This window comes from Hyaena hyaena, unplaced genomic scaffold (assembly GCF_003009895.1).
Source record: "Hyaena hyaena isolate Hyena2069 unplaced genomic scaffold, ASM300989v1 scaffold_2234, whole genome shotgun sequence".
In the NCBI taxonomy this organism is placed as follows: Eukaryota; Metazoa; Chordata; class Mammalia; order Carnivora; family Hyaenidae; genus Hyaena; species Hyaena hyaena.
In genome coordinates this window covers 6,805-31,034 of record NW_024082873.1, presented here as the reverse complement: position 1 = coordinate 31,034, position 24,230 = coordinate 6,805, and the positions used below count along the sequence as shown (strand labels likewise).

The window sequence follows — 24,230 nt, the reverse complement described above, 5'->3', positions numbered from 1 at the left end:
CCTCTCCCATTCCCAAACAAGACAAGCCCCCTGCAGGTTTGCAGGAAGTGGAAGCCAAGGGGTCAGGCAATGGCTTTGGAGACCTCTTGCTAATTGATATCATTGACTTTGTCTTACTGCCTGGGTCATACTGGCTCTGTCACTCATTTTGGTGAAATTTGCTCTGTCCTCTCTCTATCTCCTCTTAGCTGAACCCTGGGCAGCTCAACATGGTCAGCTCATATCCCATGCATGCCTGTCTGCAGGAATCACTGTGGCCTGCAAAATGCTCCCATTTAACCATTTCTGGGACTGCGGGCAGCTCGGACAGCTGTTTAGTACTGATCTAATGGAATTGCCTCCTCTTGGCTGGATCTAGAAGATCAGGGGACACAATGAGAACCACGCATAACTTCACCACTCTCAGAAGACATGGGACATCACTCAATGAGACATGAATTGAAGATATTTAGAAGTCTGTGCTTCTCACCCGGAAGTGTAGAATTCTCATCCCAAGCCAGAGAGGTGGTGACATCTGGCTTCAGTGATGCTTGTGACCTCCCCTCCTCTGAATGTGGGGAAATGGCCAAAAGTTGAGAGCTGGTCTCCATTTTAGGTCACGAGGGAACATCAACCACCAGGGGAACCAAGTCAATTCAACCCAACATTTATTGTTGCACAGCCTGTTTGGAGTCCTGAGGGGGGTCTTCTGCTTGAAGCATGGGCAGAAAGCCATGTGGCCACAGGGTACAGGGCTGACACAGGACGTCACAACCACCAGGCTCTTGTCCAGACAATAGAGGGGCTCAAGGACCTCTCAGCCATACTCCAGTGTGGCTCCGGTGGGAATGGGGTTGCAGGGATGGTGGCAATAATATTTGTGGCGAATCAAATAACTAAGAGGATGAAGCTTGTTACAGTATATAAAAAGCAGCAGTAAGAATTTGTGCCTTTGCTTTCTCATCTGACAGATCTGAGATCAAGCCTTATCTGTGTGACAAGGCGAGGTACCTCTCTTTGAGACTTGGTTTCCTGACCTGTGAAATAGGGACAGTTGTTCCCATCTTGCTGGGTTGATGTGAGGATTAAGGGGCCCATGACTGCACATCTCTCAGCCTGATTCTAATCGTTGGCACACCTGGTGGGCAGCCAAGGGGCACTCCCACTGCCTGTAGAGATGGGAGGGCTGGTGGAAGTCCCAACCATTCCAGCCACCCTGGGACCACTCCACTTCAGCAGGGACTATGCAGAGACCTGTGTCCCCCTGAACTAAACTCCCTGTAAAACCACACCTGCCTGAGGCAGAGAAACTCCTCCACTCGGAGGAGCTAGCTGCTCCAAAGACGATGCTGGAGGAGGCGATTGCATCTTGGAAGAGATGTCTTAATGATAATGATGCTTAGCTCGAAGAATCTTGACAGGGATGGTGGAACTTCAGGCTCTTTTGAGGTGATGGTGGCAGCGGGTGACCTTTAGGTGCAAGATCTTTGTGTCCTTGGCAACGGCCACTTCCCACATTCATTGTCCAGGGATGGGCCCCTGCCTACGTTGGAGGGCGCCTGAGAGCTACCAATGCCAAGTTAGGTGAGAGCATGTGGGTTTCTTGCCCCTGATTGGTGGACGAGGACTCTGATGGCTGAGCTCCACCCCACATCTTCCAGGTGGGAGCACCCAGCACCCCTACTTGCAGAGAAGCGGCTCCCGCGTCTGTGCACCCTACTCTCAGGAAAGCGCAAGGGCAGAGTTCTTTAGGGGCATCCGGGCAGTAGCGTGGGGACCGGGTCAGCCTCCAAGCCCAGGCCTGGGGCTGGTGTCCCCCAGCAGGCCTCAGTACCCAGTGCCACCCAGGGTGGGAGATGCGGAAGGAACGGCCAGTGGAGGCCCATGGGCGCCTGGTGGTCAGACCAGGGAGACTTCGGCCTGGAAGCTGGAGGAACGGCGTGTGCCCGGGATGATGCGGGGCAGAATGGAGACCTGCGTGCTGCATGTGCCCTTGGTGCTGCCTCTGATGGGTGTTGGTATTTGGGATCCGAGCCCAAGAAGCCCTGCAGGTGCCAACGCCACCACTTCCACCGTAACTCCGCCTGCACTTGGGAAAATCGAGGTATTCAAGTCTGCTCCTAGTAAGCCTCCTCTGTGGCTGACTGGGCTGCTCTGGATTTAGTGTGTTGAGCCAGCCAGTTGGATCCTCTAGGGGAGTCTAAATTGAGAGACGCAGATGCTACCTTGGCTAGTGCACGGTGCACTAGGGACAGGGGTTAAATCAAGGCCTTGGAGGAGGTAGGAGGTAGAGAGAAGATCAGTGAATGAGGTCTGGGGAGGGTTAGGGATGCTTCCCCTGGGTGGCCGAATCCCCTTTCTTCTGATCGCTGCCCTCCAGCTCACACGAGCTCTTCTGAGTGGATAGATTGCTGTGCTTTGTAACCAGGGCTCCACAGTAACTCAGCCTCCACTGGCTGCCCACCCCCTTTCCCCTATCCCCACTCGCCACTTAACCAAACTGATGTGCACACGAATCCCAGGTGTCCCAGGTGTGTGTGTGTGTGTGTGTGTGTGTGTGTGTGTGTGTGTGTGTATGTGTGTTAACAAACAGATTCTAAGTCAGCAGGTCTGGGGGGCAGAGGGCAGAAATCAGCATTTTTAACAAGGTCCTAGTTATGGGCCATCACCTATTTTCTAGTCTGAGAACCACACATGGAGTCTTAAGATTTAACCCATCCTTGCTCTGCACATATCCCATTCATGTTTCCGGACCTTGAAACCTGAGTGCTATTGCCTGATCCCCAAGGTCTGGGAGTGGCTTACCTTACCATTGAGGAAGCAGTACGGGATGGCCACCACAAAACCCTAGGGAGGAACGGGGTAGGGGAGGCGAGGTAGACAGACTCCAGGAGACCCCTGTCCCTGTACCACCCCTGTCCCTGTCCCTATGTTCCCCTGATTAACCAAAGGACTAAGCATACAGTAAGTCTTAATCAGGACTTATTACAGTGGGTGGGAAAATGGAATCTAGTGGCAAGGGTCCAAGACTCCAATTCCCTTAAAGCCCAGAGAGGACACAGACTTTGGTTGATGGTTTATACTTGGAAAGACCCCATGATGAGCTGTAAAGTTGCTGGGAAAGAAGGAGACATGATGTATTGCACTCCCAACAGGGGAATCAGAAGAAGAGTAGATTTGGCGAGCCTCCTGGGGACAAGGGAAGGACAGACAGTGGGTATAGGAGGTAGGGACGAAGACCAGGGTGTGAGGATGGGCTGCTGGCTTCCATATAATGTGCTGATGTGTTCCTGCTCCATATATGCAGTGCCTCTATCCTCATCCCTCTCCCCACCACCTCCGGGTCTCCTAGCCTAAAGAGAACCATAAAGGAGAAGGAAACTGTTTTTCTCGTGCTTCTGGAGGAGAGGCCATAAAGGAGGCCAGTGCTGAACCCCGAGGATGAGAGTTGGTATTTCAGGCTCTGTGGCAGCTAATGGAGAGATGCTCTCAGCCTACAGGAGATCCTGGTTCCCTCTCTCCTGGTCTGTTTCCCTAATCTTTACAATGGGATAAATGTATGCTCAACATGAAAAATTATGGAAATGAGGGTCCACTGGCAACTCAGAACTACTTTGGGTGTTATTTAGTGCAGTGCATCCATGAGAGACTAATTCTCTACTAGGGATGAGGACATTTAGGAAGGAAAACTTTGTAATTGGGGTGCTGACCACATGTGCCCAAGGCCACCTGGGAGAGTGCTGAGCTCTCCAGTTTAGTACAGCTCTGTCTTTGGCTTCTCTTTTGTCCACTTCTCTAGAAGTTGCCACTTTTTCTGAGATTGCATCCCTCCCTCCGAGCCTCCCCACACCCATGCACACACTCTCAGCAGGCTCTGAAGGACCAGCTCTTCCTCCACCAGCCTTGTGTGCTTGAGAGGGTCGATATTCATTCCAAATGACTCATCCCTCTCATCCCTCTCCTGCGGAGCAGGGCTCATCCTGGTCAGGCCTCCCAGCCACCTGACCTCAGAGCTGGCCCAGGCAGTGTGAGCTCACAGTTCCCTGGCTGGGAGAGGTCTGAGGGGCAGGGGTTTTCCACCTTGATCTCTTCTGCCTTGGCAGTCAGTCCAGGGAAGCCTAGTCCTGGGCCTGAGGTCCCACGGCCTTGCCCCTCATGCTCCTTCCTGGGCCTGATTCCCAGCCATGCCAAGCTCCTAAGCACTGCCCACCCCTCTTTGGCCACAACTCTATCCCACATGCCCGACGCTGACAGATGGAGGCTTTCTTTAAACTGAAGGCTTATGGGGAGGTGGAGAGTGGGAACTGACAGCCCCTCAGCGGGGAGCTCCATCTCCTGTTCCCTCCACCCCCTGCCTGCCAACAGCTGTTCAGTTTCTATCTCACCCATGTGGACCTGGTGATGACCAGCTTCCTTTGCCTCAGATTCAAGCCCTTTGGAGCAGTTTTCCATTGGGGCAAACTGGGCCCTGCTGGCAAAGCAGAGGATAAGGATACACAGGTCTATTGTACTGCTCCCCGGCAGGCTACAGACCCTGTTCTCAGACTGGAAGGGAAGTTCCTTCTACGCACGCAGCGGGGGAGAATGCCATCACACCAGGAATGTGAGTCTTAGTCTCATCAGAGAGAATCACAAGATTCCAGAATAGAATCCTAAATCCAGCAGCTGGTGACGTTCTAGCTAAGAGTCTTAGAACCACAACACAATACTCTCCCAAGAGAAGCTAGGCCAAGAATAGTCCAGAATCCCAGGACTGGGAGGCCCTCATGGGACACTTCAGGGTTGTCCCATCTCTGCAGCATCGATAATCAGTCTTCTATTCCCATCTGATGGCGCGCAGACCCCTACTCACCTCCCCACAGTCACCCTGTCCATGTTTCTTTAGTTCTGTCTTCAAACCCTGTTCTCATGAAAACCTTCTTGTTTCCGCAGACCTCCCAAGAGCAGAGGGCAGCTCACACACCTATCCAAGCAAGGAGCATGGCCACTGTCCCAGGCACACTGTGCCCTCCCCCTGCCATGGCCATGTGCTTCCCACCCTTGAAGAGGAGGGACTGAGGGTCAGTTTCCTCACCTGTAAAATGTGGACAGTTTATATGGGACTGTGTGGATGACATAAGACGATGTGTGGAAACCCCTTAGGACACACCTCACTTGCAAACTGCTATTCCTATTACTGGGGACTCCTGAATCCTGAGTGTGGCAACCTCATTGTGCAGCTGGGGGCTTCCCCAGGGCATGCATCTATTGTGTCCCTTTTCTGTGCCAGGCACATTCCAGAGACTGGGCACATGGTGTGAATAGGGCACAGGTTATCTGTTGTCTTCTCAAGCTCCCTGGCTTGGCAGCAGATAAGTATGTGGGTCACTTGGTGACTGCAGGAGAAGCAGGCACAAGGTTTATGAGCCTGGAGAGCATGGGGCTGGAGCAGGGGACAGTTGTGGGCTGAGCCAGATCTTGAGGGTAGAAATGGGCAAGATCAAGGTGGCTTTTTGGTGACTCTGGAGTCACCTAAGTTCCCGGAAAACGTCAAAGACACATGGGCAGGTTTGAGGACCGGGGCTGGGGACACCGAGGAAGCCAGAGCACACTTACGAGTATGGGCTGCTGTGACTCTTCCCAACATCTGGGGACTGAAGTTTCTGAACCAGGATTCGGATAATGCGAATAATCAGGATAAAGTTCACCTGGCAGATGGGGCCAAGGTTAGTGGTCAGAGAGGGAAGGCTGAGGAGCCTAGCTCTCCGGACTGATGGCTTGGTTTCTTCCCCAGGACCCTGCTGTTTGTCTGTCTTATCTCTTCCCTAGCTTCCCCTGCTTTGGGTGGTCATCTGGGAACTTTACTTCACATCTTTAGGGACTGGCTCTCCCAATCTGTTTTATTCATCTTAGAGCAGGAAGTGGTGGGGAAAAGGATGCTGATGATCTTGCTTAGGGGCGCTAGGAAGCCTATGTTTCTGTCCTGATTCTGACACTAATTTCCTGTGTGACTTGAAGTAAGTGACTTCCCAGTCTGGGCCTCAGTTTCCCTATTTCTTCTTGGTGGGAGGAGGCCTTACCAAGATGGAGGTGAGGATGGGGGCCTTTATGATCCACCAAAATGAGGTGCTGATGGTGTCCCAGCATCTGGACAGGGCATGGGGTGGGAGAGGAATGAGAACCGTTGTCCTCAGTCAGGTCAGAGGTCCTCCTGGGTGCTGCAGCTCTGCCCCCTACCCTTTTAGACACCACAGTCCCAGGGTCTGTGCCTCCTGGCTTCCCCTCATCCCACCTGGGGGATCTCCCCAGATGATGGCAGCCTGGGGGAGAGGGAGGGAAAGCAGCTCACCCCATATCCTCCAGATAGAGCCTGATGATTATCTACATGATGGTGAAGGTGCTGCGCACCCCTGTCAGGGCCGAAGAAGAGAAAAAGAGAACAGGGCACAAGGCAGAGATTTAGGAGAAAGGGAGGGAGAGGAGAGTAGGTTTCTGGGGCTGCCACCTGTGGTTGCACAGGCCATTCACTGTTCAAAGATGCTTGCTCTACTAAAGGGGTGGAGTGCTATGCCTGAAGGGCTGTATCCACCTAAAAAGAGGGTCTTTTCTTAAATTTGACAGGGACACTTTACAGACTAGCAGTAGCTCTGTGTTTCAAAGGCTGAAGGGGAAATGGATGCCCACAGAAACTGTCTGTCCCACAGATCAGGCCTAGTTTCAGCTACAATCTGAAGGCACCTACCCTGGGGTCAGACACTGGGGGGACATTTTTCAACTCTTGGCCTAGATAGAGCCTGGTAGGCAGGCCCTGTAGCCCAGGGAGACCTAAGAGTGCAGGCAGGGCTGGCACACCCCCTAGTGAGCTCCCCAGGCCTTGCCCCTTCTGTTTCCAGCCTGACAGCCCTCCCTAGTACCATACCCCAGCCGATGAGTATGTACCCCCAGAAGTACTTCTGCTCAGAGAAGAAGGAGACCACCAGCAGGGTGTGCAGGTAGAGGCCCTCCACCAGCAGCCAGAAGAAGTTGGCCATGATACAGTACTGGAAAAAGACCATGACTGCCTTACAGTTCACCTGCAGGGGAAGGAACCGAGAAGAGGCTCACTGGGGTCCTCTGCTTGCCCACATCTCTGTTTGGGGCAACAAACACGAGTGCAGCATGGCCAACTTAATCTCTTTGTTGTTTTTGCATTGTTCCTTTAGAAATATACCCGGTGGTTTTCCCATTATCCTTGATTTTAGATCATCTGACATTTGGGGATATGCGTGCAGTTTTTAGTAAAATATTTATTCATTTTTGAGAGACAGAAACAGTATGAGTAGGGGAGATGCAGAGAGAGAGGGAGACACAGAATCTGAAACAGGATCCAGGTTCTGAGCTGTCTGCAGAGTGTAAGGCGGGGCTCGAACTCATGGACCTTGAGATCATGAGCTGAGCTGAGGATGGATGCTTAATAAACTGAGCCACCCAGGCACCCCTAAGCATCCAATTTTAATGATCCATCCATCAATTTATCATCTATTCATTTTCCTTCTATATGTCTATCTATCCACCTACCCATCCACCCACCCACCCACCTATCCATTTAGTTATCCACTAGGTATCCACTACCAGCTCACCTATCTATCTATGGTCCATGCATCCACTGATCATTTATTTCTTAATCTTCCCATCTAACAGTCTAGCCATGACTCACCTATCTATCTCTCCATTCTTCTACCTATCCACCTACTAGACATCCACTATCAACCCACACCTCACTATCTATCCATCCATTCATCCATCCTCCTATCTACTCATCCTCCCCTCTACCTGTCATCTATCCAATTTTTCTTACTTTACCCATCTATCCTTCCACCTATACAGCCATCCATGCACCTATTTACTCAGCCATCGGTCTCCTATCCATTCACTTAACCCCTGCCCCACCTACTCATTCACCTTATTTCAATTAGGATGGAATGTGGCTGGAAGAGGTATGAGGGTGAATTCTTGCTTGTGTTTGCAAGAGTTCCCTGAATATATGTGTTGTGGGCTATGGGCTGTGGAGTGGGGCCCTGATGGAAGTGTCAAGAAGAGGCAAGAGGAGACAGAAGTAGGGCAATTGGGGGCTCTGGATGGTCCACCTGGCACGACTGGAAGACCTCTGTCCTCTGTCCTTTCCCAGAAACAGTCTTCCATTTCAGATCAAGTCCCAATACCAGTGAGGCAGAACTTAAAGCTCTCCCACTCCAGGAAGCCCTCTAGATTCCACTCCTCCCTGGAACACAGATCTCACCCATCCTTCCAGTGCCCTTGGCTTTGAGACATCCTTAGAGAGTAGTCTGCTCTCCTCTTCCTGTTGCTGCGAGCTCCTTCCGGTCCCACTTCAGTCCTTCCAGCTACAGGAGGGCCTGTGCCTCCCATCCTCCCCCCACTTGCCTTGCAAATAGAATAGCTCATCTCTTTAACAGGACAGTTATCTGTGCTTCTTGCCTTAGAAGAGCTTCAGAGAGCTGCTAATGAATTGGAAAGCCAGTCTCCACAGTTATCTTTAACAAGTGTGCTGGAGGCTTCCTGGCTTCCCTGGTCCACAGCTCATGGGCCCCACCTCCTGGGTGGGATACTCAGAGGAGCTCTGGGATTGGCCAGGGCAGTCACCTGGGTCTCCCTTCCTTCTTGCTACATGCGAGACTCCACCATCATCGGTCCATTCTCTGAGGAGAAGGTATTGCTGCCCCTGAAGTAGTGCCTCACGAAGCAGAGTGACTGGCCACAGGAATGGGTAGGAGCCAGGGCTGGTCTTGACCTCTCTGCCTTAGCTCTGAGAGCACTCAGGGAGGGGGCCGAGAGCTCACGATCATTTGGAGATGGATCCCTTAGTGATGGGCAATTAATTCCTTAGACACTCTCTTAACTTCCCTTCCTGAGGAAGGCGCAGAGTGGACGGATGGCAGGGGAAGAAGGGAAGAGGAGGGCTGTGTGTGTCTCTGGACAGTCTCCAGCTGGTGGTAGGGGTGGCGGAGTAGGATGGAAGCTTGGAAGTCCTTGCAAGATGGGTAAACTGAGGCAGGGAGTTCCCAAAGATCACTCCAGAAGTTAGCAACAGAGGAGGGATGGAGGGGTATGGATTCTGGCTATGAAGTGTTGCATTTCCCAGTAAGGAGGGACATCTGTCATGGGCAGGGCAGGTCTGTGAGCTCCCAGGTGGTGGAGGGGGGTGGGATTCAAGGAGCTGCAGATGGAGTTGGGTACGGGTTTGGCCATCCTTGGGGAGGGAGAGGAGGAAGGAGAAGAGAGGAAAGAAGGAGCATGGGAAGAAGGACTGAGGTGTGAGAAAGTGAAGGTGAAGAGGGAGAGAGAAGTGGGCCTGGGTGGGGTCTTCACCGAGGCCTGGGCACAATAGCCCACGTCGTCGCTGTTGAAGAGGGTCAAGTCTTTGATCAAAACCACAGTGGCCCTCAGGATGAAGGACATGAAGAGGTGCATGTGGATGTAGTTCCACATGCAGTGGAGCTTCCTGTGCAAGGCGGGCAGAGCTGGGACCCCCACTCCAGCCACTCTGTCTGGTGCTCTGAGCAAGTGTCGGGCGGGAGAGTATAAGGCTTCCAAATGCAGGTCCCACCCCCAGGGCCCCCCAACCCAGGTGTAGACTGGCCTCCAAGTGCCTCAGCCTCTGAGCCTGCCCTCCTCTGGTGCCCTACCTCCAGGTGCAGGTCCATCCCGTGGGGACTAGGCCGAGACAGGTGGCATGCTTTGAGCATCCTGCTCTCGCCAGAGGAGGTTGGCCTGGTAGGGGGACAGGACAGGGACTCTATGCTGCCTAGGGGTGACAGGGAAGGGGGCCAGAGCATGACTGGGCCAGGCTGGGCTCGAGGACAGGAGTGACCTGGCTAGGTCTGCTCTGAGGCCTGTTGCTGTGGCTGGACCTCACCTGAACAGGCTCAAGATGGCTGTAGCAACCAGAAGGGCAGCGAGGGACAGGCTGAGGCCAACGGTGTAGACGGTCTTCAGAGAAATGTAGAACATTGCTGCTGCTAGAAGGAAGAAGGTGGGGGGGGAGGGGAGGTCTTACGGGGGTGTGGGCTCACCTAGCAGGTATTGACAAGGGTGCATGCCTTACACGCCCTGCCTCCCATCCCTGTCCTGGCAGATGAAGAGACCCAGGGGTCCCAAGAGTAGCTGAGCCCTTCGGTCCCCGGACTTCTGACCCCCCTCCCCTAGGTTTCCACAGACGGGACAGGACTGCCTCCCAGGGTGGGGTGGGGTTTGACTTAAGCCTCCTCTCTGCTCTTTCATGAGGGAAATGCCAGTGAAGGAAAGGGCAAAGACCTCACGGGTTCCATTTGCCTGTTTTGCAGTCATGCATCCAGCACCCCTTCCATGCCAACTTTGGCCTTGGGCCCCTGGCAGCCCAACACTGTGCCCTTCACACTCCACATGAGGACTTCCCACTATGCAGCAAGAAAGCCACACAGGGAATTAGAATGCTAAAGATGATACCCCAAAATCTCCTTTAGGTCTCTCAGCAAGAGGAGGGCAATCTAGCCTTTCAGGAGGGTACAGGACTAATCTGGAATCCAAAGGCTTCTTGCTGGCCTCCTCCCAAAAACCTCCCTATGGACACATATGCAGAGCCATGGTCACTGGGCAATGCCCTTGTTTCTCTCCATGTCCCATACCCTGCTGGAACACAGACAAGTGGTTAAGTGGGATTTAAATCCTGCCTGAGGACCTGGTGGGCTTTGAAGGCCTCTGAGGAAGCTGCTGTCATGGGAGGGGTAAAAGCTTTGAGAAGAGTGTCTGGGGGCAGGACAAATGTCACAGCAGACAGACACACATACATACTAGTGTCCCCACACCAAAGCAGTGAGGGGGCTCCTAGCTAAGGACTCCAATTATACTCTCACTTCCCATCAGTTTCCCCACGTGGCTTTGGGGCCCACATCCGTACAGTGACCACTCACGCTTCACCTGCTCCAGGGCACATACCTGTCCTGGGACTGGGGACCTGTCCCTGTTCCTGATGGCTACTGAGGCTCTGCCTCTCAGTTTCCCCTCTGCATGAGCTAGGAAGATGCTATCTACCCTCCCTGTCCCTCCAGAGCTGGAGCAAGGCTCCCATTGGTCATTGGGGTGGCCCAGCCTGGGGGCAGGGGGCTGCTTTAGCTTTTGCTGCTGTGTGTCATCCTCATGAAAGTCCTCTTCCTGTTCCTTGTTAGGCACAGAGAAGGGGATGAGCCCCTGGAATGCAGGCCTGGTGAGGAAGGAGGCTTGGGGAAGGCAGACCCCTGAAGTTCTGGCTTGCACACAGATGGCAACCTTACTCCTTGCTGGGAGAGAGTGGAAGAGTCTTGCAGGCCAAGGCACTGTGGGATGCGCTGAGGCACACCGCATCCAAATCTGATGCTTTGTCATTCAAGCCACAGGCAATGGGGTAGGGGCCAGGCTCCAGGGGCGTCCAAACTTCGTTGGTGCAGTTATGGCTCACATTTCGACCTGGGTGGAGGGGAGAGGGGAAGGGGAAAGTGGGGAGAGGAGAGAGGTTGAGGCTGGGAGCAGGGCGAGTGCATGGAGTAGGCATGAGGCTGGGCTGTTTCTGAGCTCAGCCTTACCCCAGGCACCCCTGTTATATCAGGCTCCAGCTGCCCTGACCTAGACCCTCAGGGCATCACAGGGGCATTTGGGGCAGGGAAAACCTCTTCCGGGGATACAAGGGGACCCTTAACCATGAGTAACAGTCATAGCAGACATTCATAGTCTCAGTCTTGCCCCTTGTTGTGCCTGAAACTGACCCAGGGTGCAAGATATAATAAAGTGATCTTTGTCACAGCCTGGATTCTTGGTATAGAATGACCCACGACCCTTGTCATGAGCTAAATGTTCACCCTTGTCACAGGGCCACAGGAGCTGGTGCGGCAGATGATTTCTCTGTCCTGGTGGTGCAAATGGCAGCCCTGTGGCTGGGCCAAGGGGCTCTTCCGGGGTCAGCCTACCTGGGCTAATGCCTGATTTCCTCCCACGCTGGGTGTTGTTCAGATGTGCTGCTGAAGAGGGACCAAAGGTGAGGCTGGAAATGGGGTTGGAGGGTACCTGATAAGGGTGCCAGTCTGAAATGCTCATAAATAGGGAAGCAGGGAGTCCTGGCAGGGACCTGCCTGGGCAAAGGCACCTGTGCGGAGAATCAGACACCACAACACCGCAGGACCTTGGGGCTGAACTTGGCTGAGGATGGCACTCCAGGGCAGGGGTATTCTCCACTGTCCTTGGGGCCCAAAGCTGTAGCAAAGAGACAGGGCTGTCGAGAGCACATGGGGCACGAGGGCTACCTCGAGGCTGCTCACTCTCTAGCCCTGGAGAGGACTTGAATAGAAAATGGGTGAGCTGGAGGCACCTGAATGTCTCAGTCAGTTAAGCTTCCAACTTTTGATTTCGGCTCAGGTCATGATCCCAGGGGCATGAATTTGAGCCCCACATCTGGCTTTGCACTGATGGTGTGGGGTCTGCTTGGGATTCTCTCCCTGCCCTGCTTGCTCTCTCTCTCAAAATAAATAAATAAACTTAAAAAGAAAAAAAGAAAGAAAATGGGTGAGCCAGAGAAGATCCCCTCCCTCTATCCCAGGACTCATTAAAGAGGCACTGGAGTCCAGAGTGAAAGCTGGCTTATTGCGGTGAGAGGAAGAGAAAGGGGGAGAGGGGAGGAGAAGGAGGAGGAAGAAAGAGAGAGAGAGGAAGGCAGGGGTGGTGGGGGGTGGAGAAGAGGCAGGAGGAGGAGGTAAAGGGATAGAGGAAGAGGGAAGGAGAAGGAGGGAGAGCACAGTAGGAAAGAAGGTGAGGTAAAGCTGAGAAAGAAGATGGGTCCTTGGGGCGCCTGAGTGGCTCAGTTGGTTAAGCATCTGACTTTGGTTTGGGTCATGATCTCACAGTTCATGGGTTCGAGCCCCGTGTTGGGCTCTGTGCTGACAGCTCAGAGCCTGGAGCCTGCTTCAGATTCTGTATCTCCCTCTCTCTCTGACCCTCCCCTGTTCACACTGTCTCTCTCTCTCTCTCTCTCTTAGAAATAAAAAAAAAGATGGGTCCTAATGTTCTTGCCCTATAGCTTCTTCCTAAACAGCACCACAGCCACTGTCCTCATCATCACTGGTATCATCACTGTAACCATCACCATTAGCACCCCTACTAGGAGCATCACTATTGTCAACATCATGGCCACCATCATGGTCCCCATCACTACCACCATGGTCCCCATTACTATCGTCACCATCATGGCCACCACCATGGTCCCCATCCCCACCAACAGCAGCAGCAGCGACAACGGCAGCATCACCATCATCAGCTCCATCACAATGACAAGTTCGAGAACTCTTCATTCATCACTGCTGTACAGAGGGGTTTAGGCTCAGTGTCTCACTGGGTTCCCTCCACCCTTCAGTGAGGAAGAGAATCCCACTTCACCCTTGAGAAGTGAGGCTCCAAGAGGTTGGCCACTTGCCCAAGGCCACACGGAGAGGAGAAGGTAGAGTAGGTGTGACCCCGAGTCTTCTCAGGTGCCTCCTTGCCCCCACCTGCACTGAAGGGACCTGAGGACTTGTGTGAAAGCACAGAGCTATAGGAGGTGTCGAGATGTCCTGAGAGCCCAGGGCGGCCGGACAAGGGGGGGGCGCGGAGTCACTGTGCATGTACATCTACTAACTATTTCTAAACATGGCTGTGTGCTTGGAACATACCAGGTGATTCCCCATCTGCTATTTCTGTTAATCCTCCTGGCTGCCATTTGAAAGAGGTTCTTAGCACCCTAGTTTATGGCTGAGGAATTGAAGGACAGCTGGGGGGCTGGGGACAGTCAGTGAGGAGTAGCTGGGCCTGGGTCTCTTTCCACTGTGAGGTTCTGGAGGAAGCAGGAGGGAGCAAGAGGCACTGGGCTGGGATGGTGCCTGATTTGGGAGCCCTTCCCTGTTCAGGCCTCTCAACCTCACTGCTGCAGGAGGCTCCCAGCACGAGAGAAGTCCTCCTGTAGGCCCTGCTCAGCCCCCCAGCTCCCTCACTGCAGCCCAGGCAGTCTTCAACCAGAGTCAGTAAACCACTGGCCCGGCTCAGCCCCAGATCTAAGGAGCCCACTGTGGGTCCCGCCCAGGACCTGATTCTTGCGTGAACATCCCCCACCAGCCTGGGGCAAGTAGAAAAGAGAGAACAAAGCCAAATCAGCCAGCCTTGAAGTTGGGACACTAATGCCTCAGGTTTTGAGCTCCACTCTCACCAGAAGGACCAGAGTTCCATGGGCCAGGCCTGTGACATAGCAGGCACCTGGGAACATTATGAATTAAGTGGCCCATCTGCATCTACACAGAAGCTTCTTGTGCCTTCTGTGGGGGGAGGGGCAACAAATGTTACTGTGTGAAGGCTAGCGATTAGAAGTTATTATTAGTTGCACTAGAAGAGGGCAACGCCACAGCTGAGAGAGGTTGGGTGACCTGTCCCTGGTCACACAGCAAGGAAGCATCAGGGTCGGGATACAGACTTGGGTTAGCCTGACTCTGCACCTTTCTGAGCTACCAGACTGGCTGAAGGTGCGCCCTGTTCCCTGGGACTCTGGCTGCCCTGGGGATCCGGGGAAGGCAGGGGGGATCAGGGCTGGGTGACCTCATTGAAGAGCCCTGGGGCTGTGGCCCATGTCTCAATGGGAACTGTTCCTGAGGAGATCTCAAAGGTGGCCACTATGGGGCCCCAAGATGCAGCCTGAACTTGCGTGTGTAGAGGGTGCTATGTAAGAGTCTCTTCCTGCTCACCATGTCATGAAAAGGAGTCACAGCCACCCCTCCACTCCTTCTGGGGCCCTCCATGTGAAAAGCACAGCTCAGTGACTAAAGGTTGTCCACTGAGGAAATTGAGCATTCCTTTCCTTCTCTCTCTGCCACCCTCCAACTCTCCCTCAGCCACCAGTCCTGTCCCAGCCTCCTTTCCTCACCACCACCACCAGCTCACCTCTCCGGAAGTAGGTAGGAGCCTCCTGGTGGCTCTCCCCACTTTCCTGTTTCCGTTCATCCACTTCCAGCCCAAGAGAGCTGGAGAGATTGTTCTAAATCCTCGATGTGACAGGAAACTCCGTTGCTGAAATCCTGTCAATTGTATCCTGTCCCAATCAGCCAGGGCAAATGTCTTAGGATGGCATCCAAACTTTCTTACCCGTGGCTTCGCCATGCAGGTGGCAAGGTGGGGAGAGGAGATATCCTACAGACCCCACAGCCAGAGTTAACATAGCGTGTGTTGTTTCCTCAACCAAATTAGTGGTTCTAGTTTTCACTCTAGTCTTTTCAAATATTTAAAGGTGAAAACACCACAGATGAAAGACATGCAGACCACGAATTAAAGGACCAGGTGCCCACAGACATTTTGGTCCCTTGATGAGCAGTCCCTTGCCTGGCCAGTGCTCCTCCTCCAGGAATTTTATGCAGCCCAGGTGGATGCCTTCTTTCTAACTCTACAGTCTTTATCCTCTTCAGGTGTCTTCAGCCTTCCCCGTAGAACTAGGTCCCTTCCAGCCCTCCAGGGAGGACACTTCCCCAGTCCTCTCACCCAAAGGGGCTAGAGTTAGGGATGGCTTTATTTCTACTCCACACTTGCCTTTCTCGCAAACCTCCCTCTTTGGAGTTTAAGGTCACCAGCTTACACCTTCCTCCCAGGAAAATACATCTCTTTCCCTTACATTTTCAGCTCCAACCTAGTCTCCTGTTTCTCTCCGTCATTTTCAGAGGCTAAGGGACCAAGTATAGCTGTGCAGGTTGTTTACTGCACAAGGGCATTTGGCTGATATATGGTGGGAGCTACAGTCTACTTCATCTTCAACTTGTCACTAGGTGGGTTCTGGTGATAGGCTGACTCTGCACATGGAAGGGCACCACGTGGGCTCCATGGAGGCTGGCAGCCTCAGGGTTAGCAGATGGTGGAGGCTGCAGTGCAGGTTCTTATGTGAAGTTGCTGCCTTGACAATTCCAGCAGGGACAGAAGGAAAAGCCATCAGGAGGGACGCAGTCAGCAGAGTGTCAAGAGGAGCACAAGTCACAGGTCCTTCCAGGGAGTCTGAGAGAAAGCTGGTTGCAGGCTCTGCCGACTGGACACACGAGAGCTCCCGGAGGGGCTCCTCGCCTACCTACCCAGGTACTGGGTTCCCCTGGAGAGCTGGGCTGGATGGCGCCTGGCTTGGAATACGGCCCCTTTGTGACTGCTCCGACTCCTCAGGGAGGGTGATGCTGAGGTCACAACACTGAGTGCTGGGGAGCAAAGTCAGCCTGCCCCCAAAGACTCCCTTTGGCCCACCTCCTGTCCCCATTTTATAAACAAAGAAGCAGGTCCAGAGAGGGAAAGGCCACCCGAAGTAAGAGATGACCAAGTGTCTTTCTGCTCAGTCTCTGAATTCTTTAAAAAATTTTTTTTAATGTTTATTTATTTTGAGAGAGGGCCAGAGCATGATCAGGGAAGGGGCTGAGAGAGAGGAAGAGAGAGAATCCCAGCCAGGCTCAAACTATCAGGGCAGAACCCGACATGGGGCATGATCTCAAACTGTGAGATCATGACCTGAGCTGAAATCAAGAGTTGGAGGCTTAACCAACTGAGCCACCCAGGCGCCCCCTCTGAATTCTTCTCTAAGTCCTACTCCTCATTAATCCTTTCCTCTCCAGACCCACTCCTCCTTCTGTTCCTCCCCACTTGGGACCCACTCTTCCCACGGGCCCTCCCCGCTCTGGACCCACCCTCCCTCAGGTCCTTTAGTCTTTTTTTTCTCCCTTAGTCTTTGATGAGTCTCCCAGCTCATCAAACTTAAACCCAAGAGGGGCATGCTGGGTCCCTCTCTACCTGCATGAGTGCTGCACACCCTTCCTGGGTAAGTTTCCATCTTCTTTCCTCTGCCATGCTCTAAGTCCAAACCATTACCGCCTTTCACGGGTCTTCCCATTGCACTATCAGAATCCCTTCTTTTCATGAAAAATATGAATTACTGGTTAAAAAACTCAACCTAAATTGGACCATGTCAGTTACTGGCTTAATGCTTCCGGTGGCTTCTCAATGAACTTCAGAAAAAATCCCAAGTCTTCAGTCAGTGCTCAGGGCCAGCATGGTCTGGCCTCCACCACCTGTCTCTCTCCTGTCCTCCTCCCCTGAGCTCTCTCTGCTCCAGCCGCCCTGGCTTCCACTGCATTTACTGAGTGCCCATCCCATAGGCTGCTGATTCTCCCTCTCAATAGTCCCCCAACCCAGGTTCTTTCCCGCCTCCAGGTCCTCAGACAGCAGCTGAAGCAGCAACCTCTCGCGAGCCCGCCCATCCGTGAGTCCTGCCTTGATGTTGCACCTTACCCCTTTCTCCCTCCTGGCACTTCTTACCATTTGTGACATGTGTTTGTTTTCTTGCTAAATGTCTCTTCACCTAGAGCGTTAGGTCCCTGTGGGCAAGACAGCATGGCTGTTTTAATGCTGTGTTTGTCTAGCCCATGCTTGTCATATTAGTAGATGTTTAATAAACATTCACTGAATGGAAGAACAGCTGAATATATGCAGGAAGTTTCTTTAGTTAATCGGTAACAAGAAAGCCCAGTTCCTAAAGAGGCCCCTCTTCTTTCCTGCCTTCTATGGGAACATTCATTTAAGAATATGATAAGATGTGGGGCACCTGGGTGGCTTATTCAGTTAAGTGTCAGACTCTTGATTTCAGTGCAGGTCATGATCTCACAGTTGTGGGATAGAGCCCTGCATCAGGCTCTGCGCTGACAGCACAGAGCCTGCTTGAGGTTCTCTCTCCCTTTCTCTGCCCCTCTCCTGCTCACGTTCGCTCTCTGTCTCTCAGAATAACAGAAACAAAAATAAACAAACACAACAAGGCATGTACGCAGCCCAAAAGGTCATCAGCTCCAAGCAGTGAAAGACTGAATCATGACCAGTCCAAGACAACGGGGAACATGGGAGCTATAATTTTGTCATGCATCTGTCAGTCAACTTGTTGTCAATTGCTGAGCAAATATTTAGCGAGCCCTTCCTACATGCGTGTCTTTTTTGTGAAGAGCTAGTCAAATCCCACGAATCCTTCAAAGACCTGGCACATCACCTTCCACGAGGTCCCACCCCCCAGTTGTTCATTCCCTTGACCCTTTTCCTTTTGCCTTCTCACTTCCTTGACAGGTGAGTGCCCACTCCAGCTGGCACCACTTCCATCCAGGGCTCTCAGCTTGAACCGGGGAGAAGAACTTCTAGATGAGGGGACAGTCCAAGATGACTACTTGGCCCAGAGGGGTGGCCGGCCAGCAGGTGAGGTTGTCCCACATCTTGCTGCAGCCTGAGGGGTGAAGGCAGAGGACGCAGAGGTCAGCATGGTCACCAGGTGCCTCCAGCCTTGGGGTCTGAACCCTTAGGCACCCACTCTTCTTCTTCCTCCAGGCTCCCACCTGGGGAGCCTCCAGTCTGAGAGGAGTGGCACTGCCCTGCCCAGGCTATAAAGGGCCTGTCCTGACAGGGAATGGGGAGGAGGCATGGCTCCAGCTCTAATGGCCCTCCGTGAGGGCTAGAGTGCCCCCTGGGGGTATTTTGGACACTGGTGGAGTTGTTTGCTGCAGAGATTGGAGGCCTCACCTGGAACATGATGAGAGATATTCTGCAAGTGGAGTCTTCTGCAAGACTTTCAGATGAGCCACTGGGCCTTTGTGCAGGTGAAACTCTTTTGTAATGACCGGAGCCTAGACTCTGCCTCCATCTCACATCTAAACACAAGGCAGTTACTGCAGAGCCTTAACATACATGGGGTTTTCCTGAAACGCAACCAAGTAAAGGGAGATGTGCTTTGTCATATGCTGAACATTATTAAGAGTTGTTCAAGGTTTGGAAAGTCACATTACCTACAGCAATGTTGGCCGTGAACCTGCGTCAGTGAAACAATTGCCATGTGCATCAATCTACATCTATAGCTACCGCATTCCCAGAGTTTAGATTTACAGGTACAACCTTCAAACTGTGTCTTCTTATCTTATAGTGTGATTGTGCCTGAATATGTACATAGTATTTTACTATAAATCACTTTGCTTTTTATGTTCCTTTTACAACCAGAACTTCATTTACAAGAAAAATGAAGGCCCAAGTCCTGAATTTCATTTTATAGTAAAGAAGACCTTAGAAAATATTTGCTCTAAAAGGAGATGTTGGGGATGATGGGATGGAGGGTATATTGGGGTTCAGCTAGTTCTCGGGGAGCCTTCGTAGAACTCAAAAAAACAACATAGGTGCCTCCAACTCGATCAAATGGTGACTTGTGCTTTGGGGTGGTGGTGTTCAGGACGGGAGTTTAGGGAAATCCCTGCACTGCAGGCTGTGTTTTCCACCATGAACCTCTTAGCCCTGAGGGCTGCCTAGTGAAGGGTGCAGAGTGTGGTCCCTAGGGGGCTGCTTTAATTGGCAGATGCATGGTTTTGCCTCTTCAGGGTCTGGGCACCCCTGAGGGGCTAGGAGTCACCCGGATCCCCTTCCCTGGGGGAGGTTTAATTGCTTCTTTGCAATCCTGCAAGTCCCCTAGATTTTTCAGGAAACCCAACCCCTGAGTCAGTCAATGCCTGCTCAGCCAAGCCTAGCCCAGCCCAGGTCCTAAGGTTCCTAGGTTCTCAAGAAGGGAGCCTGGGAAGAGGAGGTGAAAGGATGTCACCACGTGGGGAAGAGCCTTGGGACTCTGAGTGCTGGGGTGACCTGGTATGGAGGAGGGAGCCGGGGAGGGGGGGACTGCAACAACCGCACCTGCGGCTGAAGGCTAAGAACACCTGCATCCGTGGGGCCTGGCCAGAGAACACAGCTTCCCCTCCTTGGGGGTCCCAAGCCCTTCTGTCCACTCCATCATGAGGGTTCTGTGGCCTTACTCCAGTTCCCAGCCCCTCCCCCGCTCCTGTGCCAGGCTCTCAGGAGGCCACGGAGGAGCTCATCATGCCAGGCAAATCCTGCTAATGGTTCAGGATTGAACCTATTGATCATATCAACAAATACTTAGGTAGCCTTTGTAAGTAGGAGGCACTCTTCTACCCTCTGATTTAACCTTTCCATTTTACATAACTGATTTAACCTTTAAATACATAAATACATAACTGATTTAACCTTTCCATTTTACAGATGAGTAACTGAGGCAGGGAGCAAGTAGGTAACTAGCCCAAGGTCACATCGCTGGTGAATGGTGCAGCCTGTTCATAGGTTCATATGCTCCCTCGCCAGCAAACCTCTTGCTCTCCTCCTCTTCTAAAGGGCTAGATGTCTGTTCCCTGGGGAATTTTGCCCTGCTGGACCCTGTTTAGCTGTTTCTGACTGTGCCTGGCACACTTTGTTTTGTAGGCCAGCTATTGTGTCTAAATCCTGGCCAGACTTAGAGCTCTCTGCATCTCCAGCCACCGCATAGTTGGCCTGCAGGTTTGGAGCTGGGTCTCTGGCCCTGAGGTCAGCTTCACTGGAAGTGACACAGGGCAAGGGAGACCAGGCACTGCCCTTGGGTGGGGAGATACACTCGGCCCCAAGGACTCTCAACACCACCAGGACTGGGCTGTCAACTGTCCTGGGGTGCAGGCCAGTGGACATGGCAGGGGACCCTGTGAAGAGAGGCCACTAGAGGCATGTGGTCAGGGAAGCTTCCTGGAGGAGGCAGCAGGGTCAGGAAGCTGAGAAGGGAGTAACAGCCAAGAAAATGCTAACGCACCTGGGGGCTCGGTTGGTTAAGCATCAGACTCAACATCGGCTCAGGTGATGATCTCAAAGTTCAAGAGTCTGGGCCCCAAGTTGGGTTCTGTGCTGACAAGTGTGGAACCTGGTTGGGACTCTCTCTCTCTCTCTCTCTCTCTCTCTCTTTGTCTGCCCCTCCCACACTCAAGCTCGCTCACTCTCTCAAAATAAATAAGTAAACTTAAAAAAAAATTTTTAAATCAGAAAAAAAATGCTGGCTGTCTGGAGAGCCTGTTGCCTTGGGTTGAGCCTCAGGAGTCTTCTCTGTGCCTGAGAGAGAGGCCCCACAGGCCCCACAACACATGTCCCCAGGCCCACAGAGAAACAGGGCTCTTCTTGGCCATGTGTACTCCCTCAACAAGCAAGACAGCCTGGAGACCAGGGTGAGGTTAGTGAGTCAGGGTGGGGGATTCCGCTGTGCTGTTTTATAGATAGGTATGCATCAAGAGACACACACAGACCAGCACCCCCAGGCACCAAGAACCACAGTCATACATGCAAATATACAGACACGAATGCTTCCTAGGACATGGGAAGACCAGACACAAGCAAACAGAGGTACAGAGAGACGCACAGCTCACAAACACACACACACAGACATGAGTGGGCACAGCACAGATATTCACACTCGTACATCCACGATCACACACAGACGACACACAGAGACGCAGTGCACCAGGCAGACATATCCAAGCATGTCCAGGCTTACGCATACACGTGCTCCTGATATACAAAGATACTCAGATTCAGACATCGAGCTTGCAGACCCCAGAGGCCCAGGCAGCTTCAGACGGACATGAGCCAGGAGCACACACCTAGATGTGCATGAACAGGCCCAGAGCCCCACCCACACAAGGTCATGGGCAGACTCACTTGCCCTTGTCTGGATCTCAGGCTGCCTTCCCAGTAACAGGATTTTGGCATCCAACAGGCACCCTGTGCCAGCAATTACCTCGCTGGGATCATGAGGGTGGCTCTCCCACGGGGCCTAGGAGCCAGTGCCATGGGGGGCCTAGGTTTGGGGTCTGGACCTCTCTGGGGTACGTGCAACCCCGGATCCTACTGTTGGGGGTTGCAGAGGATGGTCCACCATGTCTCCTGACTCTCGGACATGGAGGGTAGGGCAGGGCGCAGAGGCAGTGCATAGTCTGGCCACCCCTCACCCAGGTCTCAGGCTTAAGGCCTCAGGTGACAGGAGCCTGTCCTTCCTCAAGAGCTGGGGAGGTAAAGGCCATCCGTGAGGCTACACATACTCACTTCTGGTGCAGAAAACAGATTCTGGACACCAGGGCCAAGAAAGAGGGATCCAGGAAGGGTTGCATAACTGTCAGTCTCTGAGAGGTGACAGGAGACGGAGGAGCTTGGGACATGTAAAGATGTTCCTGCTCCGAGTAAGGCTGTTACACAACTGAAAGTGTGGCCTTGGGGAGGTGACCTGGTAGGGAGGCCCAGAGCAGGCACATCCACCCAACTGCTCCAGCCCTACTCTGCCCTCAGTGAGCCTTGAACTCCATACCTTCTCCCAATTCTGAGGGGCAGTCTGCCTAGGCATCTCCCACCGTCCCAGCCTCTCTGTTTCTCCAAGGCCTGCCCACCCTTCAGAATCTGTCCCAAGGGCACCTTGCAAAGGAAGGCCTCCGGAATCCCTCCCATTCCTATCTCAGCTATTGGGTGGGGCACCCAGGGTAGGGAGGAGGTCATCGGAAGTGCTGGCCTTGCTGGCTCCAGGAACTTGGGCAGCCTCTGCCCAAGGGTGCCTCTGGCGCCACCCATCAGGCCCTCATGCTACCAGGCCAGAGCTCACCCACATCCCTGAGCTGGACCTGCACGTGCTCATCCTATGAGTCTGACTGTGACTTGTCTCACCGGCTGCACAATGAGCAGGTGGTTCATCTGGCCTGCTGATGGTGGGTTGGGATGAGGGAGGGAGGCATGTGTGCCTCAGGGCCTGTGTGTGTGGTAGCATCTCTGGGTGCAGAGCTGGGTGTTGGGAGGAAAAATCCGGGCCACAGAACCCCCAGTTTAGTGTGTTCTCCTTGGCTCACAGCAGGACACTTCCAGGCCTGGGGCAGATGATGGGATCAGAGAGGCCCATTAGGACTTCCTGCTTCCCTGTTCCCCAGCTTCCAGCAGCATCCTCTCCTCACCCCCAGCAGCTCCGTGGTGCCATTCCCACCTGATACATGTGGAAGGAATGTGCCCTGGATCTGGGCTCATCAGGTGAGGAGAGCAGGGCTCCCTGGGGGTGTGTGGGCTCTCCTCCTGCAGGGCCTCACCTGCCATGTCATACTCCTGCTGGGCCTCCTCCAGGCACTGCTTGTGCTGCACCTCGATCAGCCGCAGGTAGTAACATTCTTCCAGCTGCAGGATGGTTGTCCAGGTGCCCTGGGGAACAGAGGGAGAGGACCCATTAGCTTCATCCACGGCCTACCTCCCGTCCACAGACTCCAGGAGCATGAGACTCAACAGGGCCTGTCACTTGACTGACCCAAGTTCTAGACTGAACCCCAATCCCAATCCCAGACTAAAACCCAACCCTGACCTGGATTGGACCCAGAGCTCTTGACCGTAGTCCCCAAGGCTGGGTCTGCCTTGAGGGCCCTGTTGTAGCTTCCTGGTGGTTCTAATAGTGCTGCAGCAGTCACAGCTTTGTCCTTTCTGTGGGTGGCACTGCTCTGGTACCACTCTGTAGAGCTCAGCTAGTGCTACCTGGTTATGAAGACTTGGTCCCTGGTGCCAGACCTGGGAGGAACCCAGGAGTCTGGCTGCATCTTCCAGCCCGTGTCCTCATTCCAGGAGCCTGTGCTTGGTCTCCTGGGTCACCAGGCTGGAAAGGGACACTAGCCCTCTTTACTCACACATCACCTGCCTTCTTCTTAGCTTCTAAACAATTTAAGCTATATCAGATCTAATGAAGGAGTGGAGGTTTCAGGAAATAAGAGGGGCTCCTCTTGGGTGTCTTGCCATCCCACCAAACCTCCTCTGTCCCTGTCCCTGCCCCTGCCTCTGGGAGGTAGGGAGAAGAGGGATGGGAAAGCCCAAGTCTCTCCCCTCCCTGTTCTTGCACCCTGGCCAGGGATCAGGGATGGAGCCAGACCCGTGTGTTGGCATAGGGGGTGAGTGGGCATTGACATTGGAGCCAACATGTGAGCAGGGGGTGATGGCTGTCCAGGAACAGACAGAAAAAAAAAAACCAGGTCTTGGAGTCACTGGGTGGGCAAGGGCAGGTGAAGGCCTCCATAGAAGAACTACTGAGCTGGTAGAAGCTTCTGTTGGTCTCTTTGACTGCCACCTCTGGGCAACCTTCCATCAGTTTCCTTATCTTTGCTCAGGGAGGAAGAATGCCTTAGTCCCCAACAGAGCTGTTGTGGAACGTTCAGCAATGTAGCTCCAGAATCAAGGATTCTCAGTGTCTCTTCCAACTTGTTCCTCCTGCCCCGGGACAAGGTCCTTACCTCCCTCAGTGCCTTGTAGGCCAAATGGGCCTCCACCACCTCTGTTGCTGACTCAAAGTCTTGTTGCAGTGGGGCTATGGGACCAAAGCATCTCTTTCCTTAAGCATATCC

General features: G+C 53.2%; 1 long non-coding RNA gene and 1 pseudogene across 1 annotated transcript; one reads left to right on the top strand and one right to left on the bottom strand.

Moving 5' to 3' along the window:
• Positions 1–1,276: 1,276 nt before the first annotated feature.
• Positions 1,277–15,795, bottom strand: LOC120227365 (annotated as a pseudogene).
• A 369-nt stretch (positions 15,796–16,164) lies between these two features.
• LOC120227366 lies at positions 16,165–18,163 on the top strand. Its single transcript, XR_005527235.1, has 4 exons — positions 16,165–16,309; positions 16,724–16,816; positions 17,209–17,257; positions 18,106–18,163. It is a non-coding gene; the product is annotated as an uncharacterized LOC120227366 (long non-coding RNA).
• The last annotated feature ends 6,067 nt before the right edge of the window (positions 18,164–24,230 follow it).